This window comes from Lissotriton helveticus, chromosome 5_1 (genome assembly GCF_964261635.1).
Source record: "Lissotriton helveticus chromosome 5_1, aLisHel1.1, whole genome shotgun sequence".
NCBI lineage: Eukaryota > Metazoa > Chordata > Amphibia > Caudata > Salamandridae > Lissotriton > Lissotriton helveticus.
In genome coordinates this window covers 523,950,526-523,971,103 of record NC_136065.1, presented here as the reverse complement: position 1 = coordinate 523,971,103, position 20,578 = coordinate 523,950,526, and the positions used below count along the sequence as shown (strand labels likewise).

The 20,578-nt window shown below is 47.0% G+C and overlaps 1 protein-coding gene across 2 annotated transcripts in view; it reads left to right on the top strand.

The window, feature by feature from the left end:
* The first annotated feature begins 18,995 nt into the window (after nt 1-18,995).
* The window catches only part of ATP13A2 (ATPase cation transporting 13A2), an 861,654-nt gene continuing 860,071 nt past the window's right edge, over nt 18,996-20,578 (top strand). For both annotated transcript variants that reach the window (XM_078642867.1, XM_078642866.1), the window contains exon 1: nt 18,996-19,296. The gene's annotated coding sequence lies outside the window, so the exon portion shown is untranslated. The remainder of the gene's footprint in view (nt 19,297-20,578) is intronic.

Below are 20,578 nucleotides of genomic sequence, written 5' to 3'. Positions count from 1 at the left end.
GAGGGGTAGGCAGTTGACACCAGACCGTATCCAGTTAATAGCGAGTCTTCCTCAGCCCAAGACCCAGAAGGAGGTACGTGCTTTTATCGGCCTCACTTCTTACTGCAGACAATGGATTCCCCAGTATGCATTTCTAGCCAAACCACTGATACAGTTAACGACACAGGAGGCAGCCGTATCGACTGTCCTCCCTTGGACATCTGAACATACACTTAGTTTCAATGAGTTAAAGAAAGCTTTATGCCAAGCTCCAGTTCTAGCGACACCGAACTACAGTAAGCCTTTTACACTTTTTGTCACTGAACGCGAAGGTACAGCATTATCTGTTCTCACACAAGATCAAGCAGGACAATACAAGCCCTGTGCTTATTTTTCGAGCACATTAGATCCTGTAGCCCAGGCTCTGCCTGCGTGCCTCAAGTCAGTTGCAGCCACAGCACTAGCTATCAGACAAAGTGATTCCATAGTCTTAGGACATACCTTGACAGTACAAGTTCCACATTCTGTGGAAGTTCTTTTAAACCGAACACAAACTCAGCACTTGACAATTGCACGTTTAACAGGTTATGAATTGACACTGTTCCAGCCACACATAGAAATCAGACGCTGCAACATTTTAAATCCTGCTACACTGTTACCATCAGTTAATTCAAATTCTGCCACACATGACTGTGTGGAAGTAGTCAACATTACGACAAAGCCAAGACAAGATCTGACAGATATTCCGTTACCAGATCCCGACCTGACACTTTATGTGGATGGTTCATGTATGAGAACTAGTACAGGAGAACTAGTCGCCGCGTATGCAGTGACTACTGACACTGAAGTTATTGAAACACACCGTATTGATACCCTGTCCGCTCAAGCAGCAGAGCTAGTTGCTCTGACACAAGCCTGTATACATGCCAAGAACCAGAAAGTTAATGTTTACACAGATTCGCGTTACGCATTTGGAGTTGTACACGACTTCGGAGTGCTCTGGCAGGAGAGAGGTTTCATGACTTCTCATGGAACCAAGATTCAGCATGGTCTCCTTATTCAAGCTCTGTTAGATGCCATACACTTGCCGACATCTATTGCTATCATGAAGTGCAAAGCACATACGAAAGTTACTGACATTATTTCCCAAGGTAATGATCTAGCAGATCGTACAGCCAAGCTCACAGCACAGACTCCAGACATTCAAGTTAATCCGACACAGACACATGCTCCAGATCCGACTACATGTATGACAGTTAAGGACCCTACACAAGATGTCATAGATATCCAGTTACACGCTACTCCCGAAGAAATCAAGAAATGGTCCGAACAAGGAGGGGTCCAGACAGATCAAGGATGGTTAACGAAGGGTAGAGCCACATGGTTTCTCCCCGACTCTATGGTTCAAGTCATTATTAATACCGCACATAGTCCAGCACATTTAGGAGAAAAAGCTATGTTAGACAGTATCCAGAACATTTGGTTCAACAAGCATTTACGAGCTGCAGCCAAGCAGAAAGTCCGTACCTGTATGATATGTTGTCAGTTTAATCCAGGTAAAAGTGTCCCGGTGGAACAAGGTGGTTTCCAGCCCCCTGACCACCCTTTTGAAGTCCTCCAGATGGATTATATTCAGATGGAGCGATGTCGAGGTTTCAAGTATGTCCTTGTAGTTGTATGCGCTTTGTCCAGGTGGACAGAAGCATATCCAGTCCCAGATTACACAGCCGCGACCACTGCCAAGCAGTTGGTTCGTGAGTTCTTCCCCCGTTATGGACTCCCTAGAGTCGTATATTCTGATAACGGCCAGCCATTCTCATCTGAACTCATGAAGCATGTTTCCCTTTTGCTAGGGTACCAGTGGAAGTTTCATTGTGTACGCCATCCTGAAGCAGCCGGTCTCGTAGAGAGACATAACCAGACCCTGAAAATTCGTATCGCAAAAGTGTGTAAAGAAAAAGGTGTGGACTGGCTAGTAGCTCTGCCAGTCGCTTTGTTTTATATGCGCATGGTCGCACATTCCAGATCAGGTCTGTCCCCGTATGAGGTCGTTTTCGGCCGCCCCCCAAACATGTGGGGTACTCCTAGACCCCGAAGTATTACCGATGTTTCAAGTAATATGCTGACAGATTACCTAGCTTCCTTGATGTCTGCCCTCAACTCATGTCGTTCACAGGTTGCCGCCGCATTTCCAGACAATACTGAGGTGGCACCGCACGAAATCGTTCCAGGATCCATGGTGATGGTCCGCAACTTTGACAGATCAAGTCCGCTGGAGCCTCGTTGGAAAGAGCCCCGACAGGTCCTCCTCACCACCCGTACAGCCGTGAAGTTGGAAGGACGCAAAGGCTGGGTGCACCTTTCTCATATTAAACTTTTTAATGGACTGAAACCCGTCTTAAAGAACATTTCCCAGGATTTGAAGGATTGCCAAGGCATTGTTCTCAAGGACTGTCCCGCAAAAGACATTGCTACAACCCCTCCCCTGTTAGAGAAAACTCCGCAGCAGGAGTTTAAACAGAAACTCCGGTCTAGTAAAATAAGTCAGTCAGTTTGATTGTCTAAGTCCTCCCCTAGGTGAAACGGTTAGACTGTTTCTGACATGTATAAAATAGACCCCCATAGTGAGAGAGTTAGTCAAAACTCAATCCGATGTATCGTTTTTCTATGTTTCATATTGTTTTTCAGCCTTATGATTTCCTGCACCAGTTATGCATTTTACCTATGTTTCCCAGTTCTTCATGTAAATAAGTCTGCTAATGCTACAATAGAGCACACGTTTAGTGATCTGCCTCCTCATGAACTCTCTTACCGCCTCGCCATGCGTAATAACTCATTTATCCGCATGTTACATTATTCACACCAGTCCAGCAATGCCACTAATTGTTGGGTGTGTGGTCGACTCCCCCCTTTCCAGATACCGAAGGGAGTTCTGCCACTTTTTCCTTATCCATTTTCACATAATGGTTCGTGTGGAGCATGGTCCACGTTAACGTCATCCTCAACAGATATGTCTTTTCTTAACAGTACATGTTTTCCAGACAAGCAAGGTCTCCCCCACAGAACAGGGTTAGATCTAGAAAATGAAGTGTATAATCTAGGAAACTATTCTTCGAATTTTATGGTCCTGAATGTTCAGTCTGATACTACTCCAGACTTACCTGTTATTTCAGTACTACCAGTCAAAGGCGAATTATGTGTCCGAAATTATGGTTCCGTACATGTAGGACATAGTGATTGTACTACTATTGTCAAGTATAGTGACAGTGGGAAATCTATTTTTAAAGCTTCACGTCATTCTTATTTTATTTGTGGTCAAACCGCATATGTTCGTCTGCCCCTCGATTGGGAGGGAACCTGTTACATTGCCTTCCTACTGCCACCAGTTTTTCTAGCCCCACCTGATTATCATAGGAACACACATCTAGTACACATTAGACATAGAAGGGAGTCCCCAATTGTCGATTATACTGAAACTGCTCTAGAACAGTATACAGATTTCAACAGAGGTTTCTTTTTCTTTATAGGACCTATCCAGAATAGTAAACTGATCCGTAGGTTAACCAGAACCCTTGAAGCTGTAGTAAATGAGACTGCCTCTGCTCTAGGTAACTTAACCGAAGAGCAATCTGCTATGAGATTTGTCGTTTTGCAAAATCGTCTCGTCCTTGACGTCATACTGGCCGATAGGGGCGGGGCCTGTAGAGTCATCGGATCTAGTTGCTGCATTTTCATTCCAAATAACGCGCCGTCTGTTTATTCAGCTATAACCAGACTCCATAAAATTGCCCATCTGATACACCAAGATCCAGGCACCTGGACATGGTCCGGTTGGTTCTGGAATATAATTTCCGCATGGGGATGGAAAATATTGTCCTTTCTAGGTATTGCAGTAGCGATCATATTCAGCTGCTGCCTCTGTATACAATGTGGCCCTGCGATTTGCGGCATTTGTGCTACCTCTTGTATTCCTAGTCCCAAGCCCCGTTCTAAATCCCGTTCCAGGATAATTCGAGACGAGCAAATGATACTGTATGAAATGATAGATGGTATCATGAAAATTGATGTTTCCTGATGGAAACGTAGTGACAAGGAGGGAATGTGGAAAAGTAAATTTTGCCATGTTCTGTGTCCCTACGTGTCATCCATCATATGTTATGTGTGCATGATTAAATATGCATATGCATTCCCCATGTCCGATTAATGACGCAATTACAGTTGTGTCCACCTCTAGTATGCCAGTTTCCAGTCCTCGTGAATACTACGAATATCAGGCCTATGTAAAGCTACGTTGCCACGTTTCTCAGTGTGCACGTTATTCTATTGTAAAGTCCCCGTTTCTAGGCCTCAAAAGGGCCTGGACACCAGATTCAGCTCCTGTCTCCTGAAGCCTCGCTGAGGAGCGATACAGCCCCCACCTGTATCCTCGACCCTTCACTTACTTCCTGCCTCGCAGTGCCCGGCCCAGCCTGGCTCAGTCTCTGAGTCTGCCAAAAGTATGTTATAGTTCCAGTTATCAGTTCAGTCCTCCTTCTCTGCATTCCTAAGCTACTGAACTGCATCAATAGTTTCCGTCATTGTCTAGCCTTCACGTCTCCACGTTAGAGAAATACTGCATTTAATGGTCATTTAATATTCTTCATCACGCACTACATGTAGAATAATGCATGGTCCAGTCTTAGAATCAAGTTAGCCTTTCCTCTCCTAACTTCTAGTTTATATCAACATGTTCTCTAAACATCAGATACTAGATACTGTTTAGGTACATGTCGCCCTGACTCTCCAGACTTCAGTCTCTGCTCCTAGCACAGAGTTCATAGCCCCCAGCTTCTCCTAGTGATACGTCATTGCCAGTTTGCGCGCACCATCAGGTTAGAGGTCCCGGCTCCTTAGGTAGCCCCCTCCATGGTTTCCGCCCCATTCATGACATATTCTGTTACGTTTGCATCACATGTCTATGTATACGCCCAGTTACACCTACTTTCGCCCTTATCTTTCGCGACTGCTACGCGTCACGCCTTCTGCTCCACCCACTGCTACGCCTACTGCAATGTAATGCTATGTGTCTGCGTTATGTATATATGCTCATGTATTGTTATTAAAAGTCAGCGCGCTCATCCCAGACCCAGCCCCAGCAGCTGCTGGGCCCTGTCATCCTATTCCTATGCAGGTTGTCCTGTTCCTGTCCTTATGCTGTATTAAACCTGCAAAACTCCTACTACCTCGAATCTTGACTCTTATTTATTGAGCTATCTGTTATGATATACGTCTAGTCAAAAAGAGAGGTATTATTTATTTATTTACCACAAGGGGCTGCAGCATATCATTTGCCACCCCTGGCTGGTACTTAAATCGACACAACTGGCTGTTCCCACAGATGGGGCAAGGTGGTGTACTCACCCCTTGCTTAGATGTAGTATACCTATGTCTAAACCTATATCTGGACACATCTATACCTATAAGTCACTCCTATGGCAGGCCTTTACAGTCCTGGAGGCAGAGTGCTTGGTTTTATGTGAGATGGTGCTCTAGCATGAGCTGAGCCTGACTGCAGTGTTGGGACCAATTCCTTAATGCTGTTCCAGTGATACTGCCATACCATATACTCTTAAGTGCATTATAATCCTTACGGTTATTGCAACTCTGGTTTGGCTTTATCAAAACATGTTGCGCTTGGTGTCATACACATTGGAATACTATCCCCTTGCCAGTCCTGGTAATGGGGATAGCATCCCATCCTTCTAGAGGGTGAAGGCATGTTACTTACTGAAAACGCGGTAAATCCTAACCAGAGCCCCAGCATCACAAAATGGATGCTGCTGCCACAGACACATGTCTGGCCTCCTGCTGCTGACCGAAACTCGGCAGAGGACGCCTGGACAAAGGGTTTCCTGTCACAGGGAGGTGTCACACCACCCCAGACAGGAGATAGTGGATTGTAGCAGGGAGGGTTGAATGAAACTAGACACTGCCTGGGGCGCACAAGGTGTCCCTGGGCAGATTCCAGTCAAACCGGTTCTGGGGCCATCCTGCCCCAATCCTGGCGTGAAACTGGACAAAGGGAAAGGGGTGTAACCACCCCCTTCCCAGGTCCCACCCATAGGAGGGACCTAGCAGGTAATCCAGCCCCTTGATTCGACTTAAAAGTAGGAGCTGTGCCAATGCACATCAGATTATCCTGACTGAAACTTATGAAACGAAACTCTGGACCCTTCGACATCCCACTCCTCGTGGAAGACTGAAGAATCTCCCTTGTGGTCAAGGAGTGACCACCCTGTGCAAACAGGCACCATCCAGCACCTCGATGTTTGCTTTGTTGCAGTTCCCGCCGGAACTCGAGCGACAGAGATCAACAAGACCCAGCATGCCTGCCTTCTAACAGCCCGATCCACAGTCCCTGCAGAGCTGAGACCCGTGGAGGCGACCTGAAGCGTGGGAGCGGCCATCTTGGAGAAACAACGAAGCGCTGACTGTGCAGCACCCGAGGCCCCCTCGAAGATGTGCATTGGAGTCTGAGAAGCTCCAGCCCCGAGCAGCTTGTGCACCGAAGCTCACCCCTCCACACTCGACGAGTGCTGCGTGGGGCCCTTTTGCATTTTTCTGCTTGACGCGTTGGTCCGGTCGCTTGCCTGTTGGCTAGTGGCCCCAGTACCGATGAAACCTTGAATTTACAAAGCTCCAGACTGGCACTCGCTCCCCTGAAAAGGAGCACCCGCTCAGACCTTGCTGGTCCGAGTGTTAAGCCATCTTCGATTCCTGCGTGGGTTGCATTTGCCAAGGCCTGTTGACTCCGATTTTGAAGCCGACACCGCCGACAGCGAGAGCCTTTGTGGGACAGCTCGCGATCCACTCCAGGACATCCTCGGTGCCCCAGAGACCACGTGGCAGCGGAGAGAAGCTACACGACATCGACCTGATTGCTCCCGATATTGCCTGGTTCCTTCCTGGTTCCTTCCTGGTCACTGGCTAGTGACCCAGACTCTGTCCCCTCTGCTTTCAGGTACTCTACAACTTCGATCCACCCTTGGATCGCACCGAACACTTCTCTTCTGGATGCCTGCAGCATCTTCATCTCCAGGCACCCTAGATCTTCGTGACGAAACCCGACACACCTTTGCACCTGTGCACCCGCTTCCTGTGGGTGAGGTAACTCTTGAACGCCAGTGCTCCTGTAGTGTTTTACACCTCTAGTGTCTAAGTCTAAAGTTTTGTCCTTCTAGTCCAGTTGGAAGATTCTTAAAACTGTAACTCGATAACTTTTACGCACCATTGACTTTGCATTAGTGCATGCCTGTGCTTTCTGCACTGCACCCGAATTCCGCGGGCTACTCCCGCCCTAACTGCTGTTAGTGCATCGTAGTCCAAGCGATTCCCAAGGCCCTAGGCCTTACCCCAGGACGATTAGTGATTGTTATACCACTTTATTGATATATGGTTTGAGTGGCCACTGGCCTCATCCAAAACGTGCAACTTGTCTATGTTTAACTGTACTTTTATTTAAACGCTTGTGCTTCATTGCTCATAAAGAGTAGTGGGGATTATTCTAAGAATAAATACATATATTTTGATAATATATAACTTGTGTGGTGTCCTTTCATTTGGTATTACAGGATTGTATATGGTAAAACAGCTCGCTTCACTTGCCCTCTGAAGTTAAGTCTTTAAGGCTGCTTAGCCCATGCTACCCCTAGGATAGCTTGTCTATAAGGTTGACTTACAACCACCACTATAAGGGATTGTTTGAACTGATATAAGGTGCCCCCAGAACTGGAGACATCATACATCAGGCCAACTTCTCACAGCCCCCATTTGGATTCCTTTGCTTCCGTCTCCAGGGAAGAATTCCAAAAACTCCTGTCATACATGAAAAGCGGATCTCCCAGCGACCCCGCCGCTATGCATATCCTAAAATGTATTGCATCTACCATCTCCCCTGTGGCTACTGATTTAATTAATGCCTCCTTTTCTCAAGGCATCATCCCTCCTAGCTGGAAGGAAGCCATTGTAAAAGCCCTACTAAAAAAGCCACAGCTGGACTCTTCTGAGTTGGCTAATTTTTGGCCTATTTCGTTGCTGCCGGGACTCAGCAAGATTGCGGAGAAAATTGCCAACCAGCAACTGTCATCCTTTCTGGAAACTAATGAGCTATTACGTAGCTCTCAGACAGGTTTCCGCCCAGGTCAGGGCACAGACACCGCCGTCATAGCGGTTGTCGTACAGGCGAGGTGTATCTTGGATTCAGGAGGATCAGCAGTTGTGATCCTCCTGGATCTAAGCGCAGCATTTGATACGGTTGACCACCGCATCTTAATTCAGCGCCTTATTAATATGGGGGTGATGGGAATAGCCCTGTCATGGCTAACATCAATCTTAAACAACCGGACTTTCCAGGTCTGGGAAGGCAATGCACGGTCCAACCGAATCCCCCTCCATTGTGGTGTGCCGCAGGGCTCCTCATTGAGCCCTACTTTGTTCAACGTATACATGTCCCCACTGGAAGATGTGGTCTCTCCCTTTGGTATTACAGTAGTCACCTACGCGGACGATACACAACTAGTTGTCTCGCTCACTCAAGTGGACCAATGCCCTGAAAACCTTCACTCCTGTCTGTCCGAAATACATGCCTGGATGAGTAAATCCCTTCTTAAATTAAATGGAACTAAAACCGAGCTCATGCTCCTAGGACATAAGTTGACATCTTTAGCCGATTCCATCTGGCTGGGGGCTCTTCCCGCCCCAAAAAATGAAATTAAAAGTTATGGGGTGTGGCTTGAACAGGACCTCTCATTCAAAACTCAAGCCAAAAAAAGCAGGCATATGCTTTGGCCTACTTTGCTCAGCCGGAAAAGTGCTTCCTCTACTACCTCCCCCCTCGAGAATATATCTCATCCAAGGGTTAATCCTCTCAAGGTTGGACTACAGTAACGCCCTCTATTTGGGCGCTCCTGAAGCCACCATTAACAAGCTCCAATTGATTCAAAATTCTGCAGCCAGGCTGCTTACAGGCTCATCTGCAAGGTCCTCAGCTAGACCTGCCCTAAGATCTCTTCACTGGCTGAGGATAAAGTTCAAATCCCTGTGCATTGTCCACAAATCCCTACAGGGTAAGGGACCCCCTATCTTGAGAAGCTTAACGTGCCCTTACAAGGATAACAGGGCCCTTCGCTCCGACCATGGGCATCTTGCCACTTTCCCCAGAGTGAAGAGAGCTCGAATAGGAGGACGTTGATTCTCTGTCAATGCAGCGACTCTGTGGAACGCACTCCCTCTTATGATTCGAACTGAACCCAGCCACTCGAAGTTTCGTAAGCTTCTTAAAACCTTTCTCTTTCCTCAGGATTCCTAATTCGGCATTCACCTCACAGTATTCTCTGCTCTATTAGCGCTGAGACGCTCCCGGGTAACCATGCGCTTTACAAATTTGCTTCTATTCTATTCTATTCTATTCTAACATCAACAACACTGAAGCCCTTTAAGTGCATCCTCCTCAACCTACTCTCCCTGCACAGACACACTGTAGAGATCTGGGACCTCCTCAACAACCTCTCGCCAGTCGTCGCCTTCTTTACGTAAACCTGGACGAACGCCTCCTCGACGTACCAGCCTGGAAATATCTGGGATCCACTGCCTGTCGGCTCTGTGGTCATATCAAAGAGTCACTGAGATGGGGCACTGTGTCGGTGTCCCAAACCATGGCACTGTTGCTAGTGCTAATGCAACCTATTTTTAACTTTGTTTTCTTTTTCTTCCACTTGAATCAGTTATATACCATTAATACTGTTCTTCAACCAACAGTAATCATGATTCATCCACGGGCAAGGAAATGCCAATTTACTTGAATTTCTCATATTCTTGATGGGCCATCCGAGCCTCTTCATTCAAAAATACGTACTGGAGGCGTATTTCATCAAAAGCAGTTTATTAAAAACCCAATGCATTTCGGGCCTCCAGGGGCCCTTCGTCAGGGGTAACTGTGAAATTAATTTAAACACATATTAAAATACAACCCACTACTGGATGCACTAAACAATTGTCACATTATCACATTTTACTCGTTTAGGAATAACAAACATGTACTTCATAAACATTGCACACTCTATCTATAAAATATAAATTGTTCTTATTTCAATTTTATGGCAAATTCTAATTCTCATTACATGCAGTCACATGATCGCTTATAGACCAACGGTATTCACATAATCTAAACTTCCCATGTCGTCTCTCTTCCCCTGAATGTCGTTACCAGTCTTCATGCTATCCTGCTACTCTATTGTTAGGGAGAATAGCCAAAACAACTGATGTTCCCGTGATTAACAAAAACCACTCTTGCCGCTTTTTCATTTCACTTTGTTACATGCAAACGGGTGGTTTCATTATCCATTTATACTTTTCTTTACGTAACTGTTTATCACTACTAATAGTCAGAGTCTAAAACTCCATAAAACTCTATGAGTCGAACGGCTAAGCACTCATAAATCTGTAAATCATTCATTTCCCTCGCTCCGATAATTTCATCCCTTTTCCCAAATCACGTACCTGCTGTAAAACTGTCGACCTCTTAACCTAACCGTAGTGAGACTGACCCTTGGTGCACTGCGCGCCTTGCATTTATATACCTCCTCCGCCCCTCCTTAAACTTCAAACCTCCCATTAACGCAATCTAATTAACATGTGTGTGACTGCAATTGGAGCGGGCCTCCCTCGGTACTCCAACTCCCAAGTTGCACCATAAAATGCCATACTCCTCCCGTGATCTTTATACACTGTATTGTAAGTGTTTGTGAAACAGACTTCCCCGAACACCCGTATATAAACAAATATTTGATGAATTCAACAATTGTTCATGCAAAAAACGCTGTCATAATGTGTTGAACAATCTGATGAAAGTTGGTGTGCAGCCCACCCCCATATGTCATATCAAAGAGGACATAATTCATATCATTTGTCATTGTACAAAGTTTAAACGGGAGTGAATGCTCCTTTTAAGGAATTGTTTTCTGATTAAGAGATTGCGTACCTGCAGGACAGCGATTATTGGCTGCTTGGACTCTATGGACTCACAAATTAACTGTAAGATTGTAAAGTTCCTGCTCGCTTTTGAAAAACGTCTGAAAGCAAACTAATACCTTAAAACTGTATTGTGTTTTCTGATATTTTCATTTATCTTTGTCCCTTTTAAGTTTCGCTTGAGTTTGGATTTTACCCTGTTGCAAATCTTATATATCTATTTTTAATTAATTTATATCTAAACAATGTTTCAGAAGTGCAAAGGAAATTTGTTATGGTTTTAATTAACTAAACAATAAAGTTTAAACTAACGCCTCCTCGCGCCCGACATTGCCACCGCCATCCCCAACGGATAAAAGATCCTGAGGGGGGACCTGTCCAACCGCCAAAAAGGAGGACTCGCCATCGTACACAAGAGCTCCCTCCGATTCTCCACCTCAACCACGAAGGACACCTTCCTCACCACCGAACACCTCCTCTTCCAGCTCCAGACCAGCCCCAGAACATCAATCTGCAGCACCCTCACCTACTGACCCCCTGGACACCACGCTTCGTTCGCCTCTACCATCGCTGACCTCATTGCACCCCATGCCATCGCCTCCAAGGACTACATACTCATCGGAGACCTGAACTTCCACCACGACAACCCTAGTGACCCCAACTCCACCACCCTCCTGGACAACCTAGTCAACATCGGACTGAAACAGCTCGTCACTATGCCTACCCATAAGGCAAGACACACCCATGACCCCATCTTCACAGGTGGTAACAACATCCACTTCAGCCACACCGCGCAACCCCCTTGGACAGACCACCACTGCGTATACTTTCACGTTGACAAACCAACACCACCCAAATCTGCACCACGCCCCCCACGAAGGAACTGGAGCAAAGTGACTGAGGAACAACTCAACTCCACCCTCAACTGCGATGCCCCCACCACATCAACTGACGCCATTCTTACAGCCAAATAACTCTGCACATGGATCTCCAGCTAAACAGATAAGCTTGCATCACTACGCAACCCCGACAGACAACGCCCCAGAAAAGTCACCTCCAAGAATCATGACGCACCTGTAGACGTCTTGAGAAGAACTGGAGAAATAGCAAAATGCCAGAAGACTACAAATACCTATAAAAAAGTAATGACGGAATACCACCAACGCATCAGATCCACCAATAGGACCTTCATCCGAAACAAGATGCTCGCCAACGTCGGCAACTCTTTAGCATCATCCAGGAATTCACCAAGCCCCACTGCGAAACCATGGACATCACCCCTTCCCAGGACCTCTGTGACAAGCTCGGATCCTACTTTCATTAGAAAATCAAGGCACTCTATGACAACTTCAACGACCAGACACCCAACTCTGAATCCACTTCCTGCTCCAGCAATGCCACCCAGCCCACCATCTCCTCCTGGACCCCAGTCACCACCGAAGACACCACTTCGACCATGAAAGGCATCCACTCAGGTGCCCCCACGGACCCCTGCCCCTAGCACATTTTCCACAGAGTCACCACCGCCATCGCTACCGAACTACGACACAACATCAACACCACCTTCAAGACCAGCACCTTTCCTGATGACTGGAAACGTGCAGAAGTCAGACCCCTGCTCAAGAAGCCTTCAGAAGACCCCGCCAACCTCAAGAACTACCGACCCATCTCCCTCCTCCCCTTCGCAGCCAAATTCACAGAGAAGACCGTCAATGCACAGCTAGCCAAATTCATTGAAGAATCCTCCAACCTCGACCCCTCCCAATCAGGATTCCGCAGCAACCACAGCACCAAAACCACCCTACTTGACTCCACAGACGACATCTGCAGCCTCCTCGAACAAGGACACACCGCTGCCCTGATCCTCATCGATCTCTCTGCAGCATTTGACACTGTCTCCAACCGCACACTCGCCGCAGACTCCATGACGCCGGCGTACAAGGAACCGCTTTTGACTGGATCCGCTCGTTCCTCACTGGCAGAACTCAAAGAATCAGACTACCACCCTTCCTCTCTGAACCCACGGAAATCAACTGCGGAGTGCCCCAAGGATCATCGTTCAGCCCCACGCTCTTCAACATCTACATGGCCACCCTTGCCACCATCGTCAGACAGCACAGACTCAGCATAGTATACTCATCTGACAACACCCAGCTCATCCTCTCCTTCACCAAGGGCCCAATCACCACCAGACTCAATTTGCAGGAAGGAATGAAGGATGGTGCATCCTGTATAAGCAGAAACTGCCTGAAGCTCAACTCGGAGAAGTCAGAAGTCCTCGTCCTCGAACCCTCCCTCTCGGCATGGAACAACACCTGGTGACCTACCACCCTCGGCAGCCCCCCCACACCCACTAACCATGCCCGCAACCTAGGCATCGTACTGGACTCTTTCGTCGCCATGACCCGATAGGTCAACGCCATTGCCTCCAGCTGCTTTAACACCCTGCGAATCCTCCAAAAGACCTTCAAGTGGATCCTCCATAAATTAAGGAAGGCCGTCACCCACAAGGTCATCACCAGCAGACTGGACTACGGAAATGTCCTCTATGCTGGGATCAACAAGTCTCTGATCCACAACCAAGTGTAAAGGAAAATTCTCTTGGACATGCACTATTCATCATTCATAAATCAAACAGACACTATATGGTTCAAACACACCTCTGTATACATAACCAAGATTAAAGGTAATTAAAAATACCTAAAGGGTAAACCCCAAAGGAACAGCTGTGTACAACAAGGATAAATAACCAAAACATATAAATTAAAAACACAAATTAGGTTTATTACATAGTATACTGAAATAACATAAAGGCAATAAAAACAATCCAATACATATATTTAAATATAAAAGCTACCCAGAGAGACATGACAAATGTGAAAGAATGAATACATCAAAATCGGTTCTTTCTAACAGGAATCAAATCATACACACTGTCAGTCTTTTAGAACATGATTTTTGATAGACATGAGGTAGTTCCTGGAAGTAACCAAAAGGAGAACTGGCGTCGACGCGTTTCGGTGGCAACAAATTATTAAAGTGCTACCTTCTTCAGGACATACATACTTGTCTCTCTCCAAATCGATTTAAAATTTGATCAACCACTGGCTGTGTATCAAGGAAACTCTAATAACTCCTTCCAATGTTTTAAAAATGAAACGAGGTCCTTCAGATCCACGGTTATTAAAAATGCTGGTCAGTACAACTCCTCTAATACTTCACAGATGGGGTTATCAGTAGGGACTAAGGACTAATGTGTAGGGTCAGTTCTGTATATTCACGAACAGATCATAGGGTTGGCCACCTTTGACAAAGTAAGAGTACGCAATGGAGGGTTCCGTAAAGTCGTCCATTCGCGTCTCCTACACCATTGATAAGCAACCTCCAGACCATACAGAACACTGCAGCCAGACTCATCCTAGACATTCCTCGACATGAGCACACCACCCAACACCTATGGAACCTCCACTGGCTACCCGTAGAGAAGAGAGTCACTTTCAAGATACTCACCCAAGCCTACAAATGCATTCACAACACCGGACCCCAATACCTCAACGAGAGAATCTCCCTCTACGTGTCCAAGAGAAACATCCGATCCGCCGACCTCGCCGAAATCCCTCGCATCCGCAGAGCCAGAACAGGTGGAAAAACCTTCTCCTACATCGCAGCCAAGAGTTAGAACGAGCTCCCGCTCAACATCAGACCCGCCGACTCCTTGAACATCTTTAGGAAGACGCTCAAGACCTGGCTCTTTCACTGACCGGAGCTGACCCCCCCACCCCAGCGCTTTGAAACCCTCACGGGTGAGTAGCGCGCTTACAATTCCCCTGATTTATTAAATGATTCATTATTATTTGCCCTGCCAGTAACTTACCAAATTTCTCTGCTGGCCATCTCAGGGTTGATGCATTCCGATGTAAAACCTGATGTCCTGTGTGTGGGCTCAGCCTGGCTACTCTCTGACACTCAACTGCTGCAGAGATGCTGCTCCCTAGTCTAAAGTTGTGCTCTGCTGCTCTGGGTTCCTGAAGTAAGAGTTAATGGAGACCTTGCACTCTCTCTGACAGGCTTTTGGGGGAACAAACTCCTGGCAAGGTGAAAGTCTGTCACACATTGCAGCCGTGCCACACCAGCTTTTAAAGTCATGACAGCATGGCACATATCATCGCCATGACCGGACACAAGCAGAGTGGCATCCCGTACCCACCCCACATGTGGATGCCTGTCTAGGACAGCATGAGTGACACAAGTCACATGTTTTTCCAGTGCCAGCAGGCGGGCCCGTGGACCTCACCCACTGGCAGAGAGGCCTTCCTTTGAACCGGCAGGAGGATTTTTGAAAAAACATCCTGGTGCCAGCCTGTCAATGTGCCGACACGCTAGCCCACACGGTAGTGCAAGCACAGCACTGACACATGAGGCCAGGGGCCTGTCGTGCCATGTGGACTGAGAGGTGCCAGCAGCCCCACTCACATCCAGCCTGCGGCAGCGAGCACAGAATGCAGTAACACAAAAACAAAGTTTTGCCCACCAGTAGCTGCATCTCTGACCAATCATCAATGTTAGAAATGAGGGTTTCTAGTTGGCAATGGTTTACACCTTTGTTCAAGTAGGTTCCCTTCTTCCTAGTCAGGGTAAGAGGGATACACTTCTAAAATATCCCCTGCTCACTCCATTGGTAGCTTGGCACGAGCAGAGAGGCTTATCTCAGAGGCAGTGTGTAAAGCATTTGTGTACACATACAGTAATTCAGTGAAGACACTACAAATGGACACCACACCAATTTAGAAAAATTAGTAATCTTTATCTAAACCAAACAAGACCAAAACGACAAAAATCCACTATACAGTAATACAAATTACTTTTAAAAGGTAGAAACAGTATTGTCCATAGCAAATTATTGTTGAGACACTTTCCACACAAAGTACCTTGGATGCTTCTTGGTCACAAACAAAAACTGCTGCAGGGAAGGTGATGCATCTGCTCCTTACGCCCAGGGAAGTTGATGCGTCGGTTTCTTACTCCAGGGGAGGTGATGTATCGTTGCCTTACTGCAACGCAGGGGTGGTGATGCATCAGTTCCTTACTGAAGGTGAGGTGATGTGTCTGTTTCCTGTACGGGGAGGTGATGCGTCGGTTTCTTACTGTGGCCTCAGTGTTCTTGCAGATGTGGCACCCTGGTGCGATGCATGATGATCGGAGATGCGTCGGTTCTCAATGCAGCAATGACGCTGTGTTGGGCTCTCCAACCGCGGACCCATGATGCGTTGGTTCTTGCAGCCGCACTGCAGGGCCTGCAGCGGAAATGGTGTAGTGAGCTCAGAGATCGGTGCACGGGATGCGGCGTGCAGCAATTTCTTGAGCCGCGGGCAGGAGATGCGTCGGTTTCTTTGGCGATGTACCTGAAACAGGTGAGGATGCGTCGAGCTTCTTGAAGTTGTGTTTCTTTTCCAGCTCCCAAAAGAAGGACCAACCCCCAGAGGTCCAATACAGCAACAAGCTCCTCTTGGCAGGTCAGAAATCCCAGCATGGAAGTTCAGGGGAGCTAGTAGTGAAGTCTTTGTATCACTGAGACTTCAAAACAGAAGGCAAGCTCTACTTCAAGATCTTAGAGATTTTTCTCAAGCAGGAGATACAGCACACAGCAAAGTCCTTATCCTTTCCTTGACAGAAACAGCCACTGCAGGCCAACCCCAGACAGCACACAGCAAAGAGGCAGTACTTCTTCATCCGTTTTTTCCAGCCCTTCTCCTTGGAAGACGTCCAAAAGTAATCTAAAGTTCAGGGGTCTGGGCCCCAACATGTATAGTCCATTTCTCTTTGTTCTCTGCTGTCAGAGAGACTCTGTACTCAGTCCAAACCAGTTCTGAGGTGGAGACAGCATTGTGTAAGGCAGACCATGCCCATTTAGGTGAAAGGAAATCTCCTCCCCCTACTCTATCCCAACCCTGACTCATCCAGGAAAGGTAAGTCACACCTCAACCCCCCCCCCCGCCGTGACTGTCTACAGTGAATGCACATCCCCAGCCCCTGTCATTCCAAAGCCAGACAGTCAATTGACAAACCAGCAGAGGCACAAAGGATGTTTAAGCAAGAAAATACCTTCTTTCTAAAAGAGATATTTTCAAACACAGAATGTAAAAATTATCCTTATTAACAGATGCCTCTTTACATTCTGAGTTCAGGCATACTAAACTATATCTTCCTATCTTGTCCCAAGGGAAAGTTATATTTATAAGATATTATAAATAAACTCCCATCTATCCTATGGGACAGATAGCATGTCCATGGTGAAAAACGAAACTCACTGTAGTTCACTATCAGGACATGTTATACACATTAAAACATGTCCTACCTTTCACAGACACTGCACCCTGCCCACAGGAGTACATTGGGCCTACCTTAGGGGTGACTCACATGTCAGAAAAGGGATGGTTAGGGCTTGGCAAGTGGGTGCACTTTCCAGGTCGACATGGCAGTAGCGACTGTGCACAGACATTTCCGTGGCAGATCTGAGAACCCCTTTTAAAGGCTGCTTGTGTGGGTGGCATAATCAGTGCTGCAGGCCCACAGGCAGCATTTGACTTATATGCCCCGGGCACACACAGTGCACTGTACTAGGGGCATAGTAGTAAGTCAAACAAGCCAATCATGGAAACACCAATCCACATTAATAATTCACACAGAGAGCATATGCACTTTAGCACTGATCAGCAGTGGTAAAGTGCCCAGAGTCACAAAACCAACCAAAACAGGGTCAAAAACAGGAGGCCAAAAAGCAAAAGGCCTGGGATAAATCCACTGCAAAAGTCAGGTCTAATAATCATCCAATCACTGACTTCTTTGTGGACTCAGGTCAACTGTCACTGACGGTGCTGTGAGGGTGGTGTCAGTTGGTGGGATACATTAAGGTAAGTTGCCGCTCCTCCCCCCCCCCCACGTGCTGGAGGGTGGCACCAGTTATTGGATTACAAAAAGGCAAGTCGCCACTTCCCCCCCAAATGGACCATCATTGTCCGTCTCAGACTGGGCAAGGGACGGCGCACTACCAGGTGGTCTCTGGGTGATTATCACTCTCTGGAGAGGATTTCATTGTCAGAGTCTAAGTCAATGTGACAGCCAGAGCCATGGCTTTAATGTGGTTAGGTACCTGAGGCCCGGCTTTAATGTGCACTGCAGCCAGAGCCTGAGGCAGGGACTGCGCTGCATGGTGCCGATTTGTGTTCCCTATTGTGAGTGAAGAAACTCAACTTTGAGGGTGGCACTGTATAATGCAGGCTCACTGGCAGCACAGTGAGCACAGCACTGCCAGCAGGCAGCACCCTTGCTCCAACTCGAGGCTTCTTGTGCAACGCAATGCTGCCGTGTATTAGGCCCTATAAATGCATGACTAAGCATTTTAGTGCCGTAAAGAGGACCACCACACTAAAATGCGTTAGGCTAACCACTGATGTCAGGTACTTGGCAGAGTTGTGCCTCCAGCCCTGCGTAATAAAAAATAATGTAAGTGCTTTTAGTCCAACCCTCTGCTCCCCACACCTTTTACCCAACAGTACTCATTTATCAACCTCAGAAGGATGAAAGGCTGTGTAAAGGCCACCCAGAATTTGAAACTGTGACCACGAGCTTGAACACAGGTCCATATAGTTGACGCATTAGGCCACTAAACAAAACCACCAGACTGTGCTTATATCACACTCGATGTGCTGCCCGTCTCCTTCCGTTAGAGTACTGGCTGCAGTCTTAAAGAAACGTTAAGCTGAGCCTCCGTGAACTCATTTTGGTAGCCCGATAAGAAATGAGAGATCAGCTGCATTTGTCTTATTATGTAGGGCAGAGTTTATTCTCAGAAGACAGCAAGTGATACACGATGGCATGGGGATACCAGATATTACACAACAGGCGAATGTGGACAGTTCCTTCCCAAAGTCTGCCTTCTCTCTGCCACTCTGGCCCGCCCCTGAGCAGCGCTTTGCGCCATGGGCACCGACAGCCGCCCGGCCTCTACCAGCGTCAGCCAGGGTTCGCTTTCAACCTGCTGTCATCCCCTCAGTCCATGGTACTGTGGCTCCGCGCAGGGGTGGCACGCCCCAACCTGCGCCCCTGTAGTGCAGCAGCTGGGCGGGCACGGTGCTTGTGCCAGTGTCCTCACCTCTGCAGCTCCAACCGCCAGGCTCTTCCTATCTCCTGCAGTTCACTGTGGAGCCGCCCGGGACCGCTACGAGGGGGTGACTTGCAGGGGTGCCTGCAACCTCACATGATTTGGCGCCTCAATGTTCGAGTTTGGAGGCTCAGGGCACACAGGAGCAGGTGTGTTTACTATTCAGGCATGTGCACACAAAAGTCCACATGCATCAATAGGATTCAGTATTTGTATACGTATTGTCATTGCAGCGATGTTTAATCTTCACTGGGCGATTACTAGGGATTAAACAAGTGCCTGAATTTTCTACATTTGGAATTGGGCGGTGTATGGCATGATTCTGTTGATTATTATCAGGTGATTTGCTGCATGTGGTAGGTCAAGAGTTTGCAGAAGTGTTTCACTTCTGCTTCTTCAGCTAAAACGGCTACGGTTCATTGAGTGCATGTCACAGGCAGTATTTCAAGTGCACTCTCGTTTTGTGTGCTTAATAGCAGCGCCGCACCGACCTGCGGGTGTCTGTTAGAACGGAAAGCAGCGGCTGCGTAGTCTGTCTGGGCTTGTGACTGTTATTGTAGTGTGGAGATACTAGAACCCATGACTTTTATTCATCCCGTATGCGATGTGCCAAGCAGCATTTTGCTGGATAATTGGAGCATCTCTTCAGCCAGTGAGTTTTTGCTACAAATGCCCCCATTAGCAATTTATTTTGTCCCGAATTGTGTTCAAGCTGGGAGAGTGCTGAGGTCACAGCTTGCCATACTCCATCTCAGACTCCAAAGTCCATCTAGGAAAACAGATGACTGCGTTTTGGATGTCACTTTATTTATTTTTTTGCAGAGTTTTATATAGCGCGAACTAGACCCGAACCGAATCGGGTATCAGAGTGCTTTACATAGCACCAGTTAACTTTCCATGAGAACACACATTCATTTTAGGAACGGGGAGATTAAGTGATTTGCCCAGAATCACAGGAGGTTTGGCGTCGTTCCCAAGACTCGAACCCAGAACCCCCAGGTCCGAGGTCGAGCGCCCTAGCAGTTAGGCCAACTCCTTTACGAAGTTATAAAATATAAGCGGAGCTATGTTGTACACATATTGACCCATTTTAGTCTGTGTTCATTTTGTAGCCTTTATAAAGTTAGGATAATTAATATTGGAATAGGTTTGATGTGAAAGTTGGGTCTTGACACATTAGCTAAGCAAGCTGAACATGTGCAACAAATGTAAATAAAACCTCGCAGCTTCAAAACCCGTCAAGGCACCACCTTCTTTCCCTCTTTTGATGATGTTAAAATAGAGATTGGAAACTATAAAGTTCATTTAAATTTACAAATAGAATTTAAAGCTTATTGCATGCTGCATATGCAGACAGCTCTAGCGTTTGCATTCGTCTAACTGAAACTTTGTTTAAACACTGCTAATTTTATTTTGCTATTGATGTTGTTT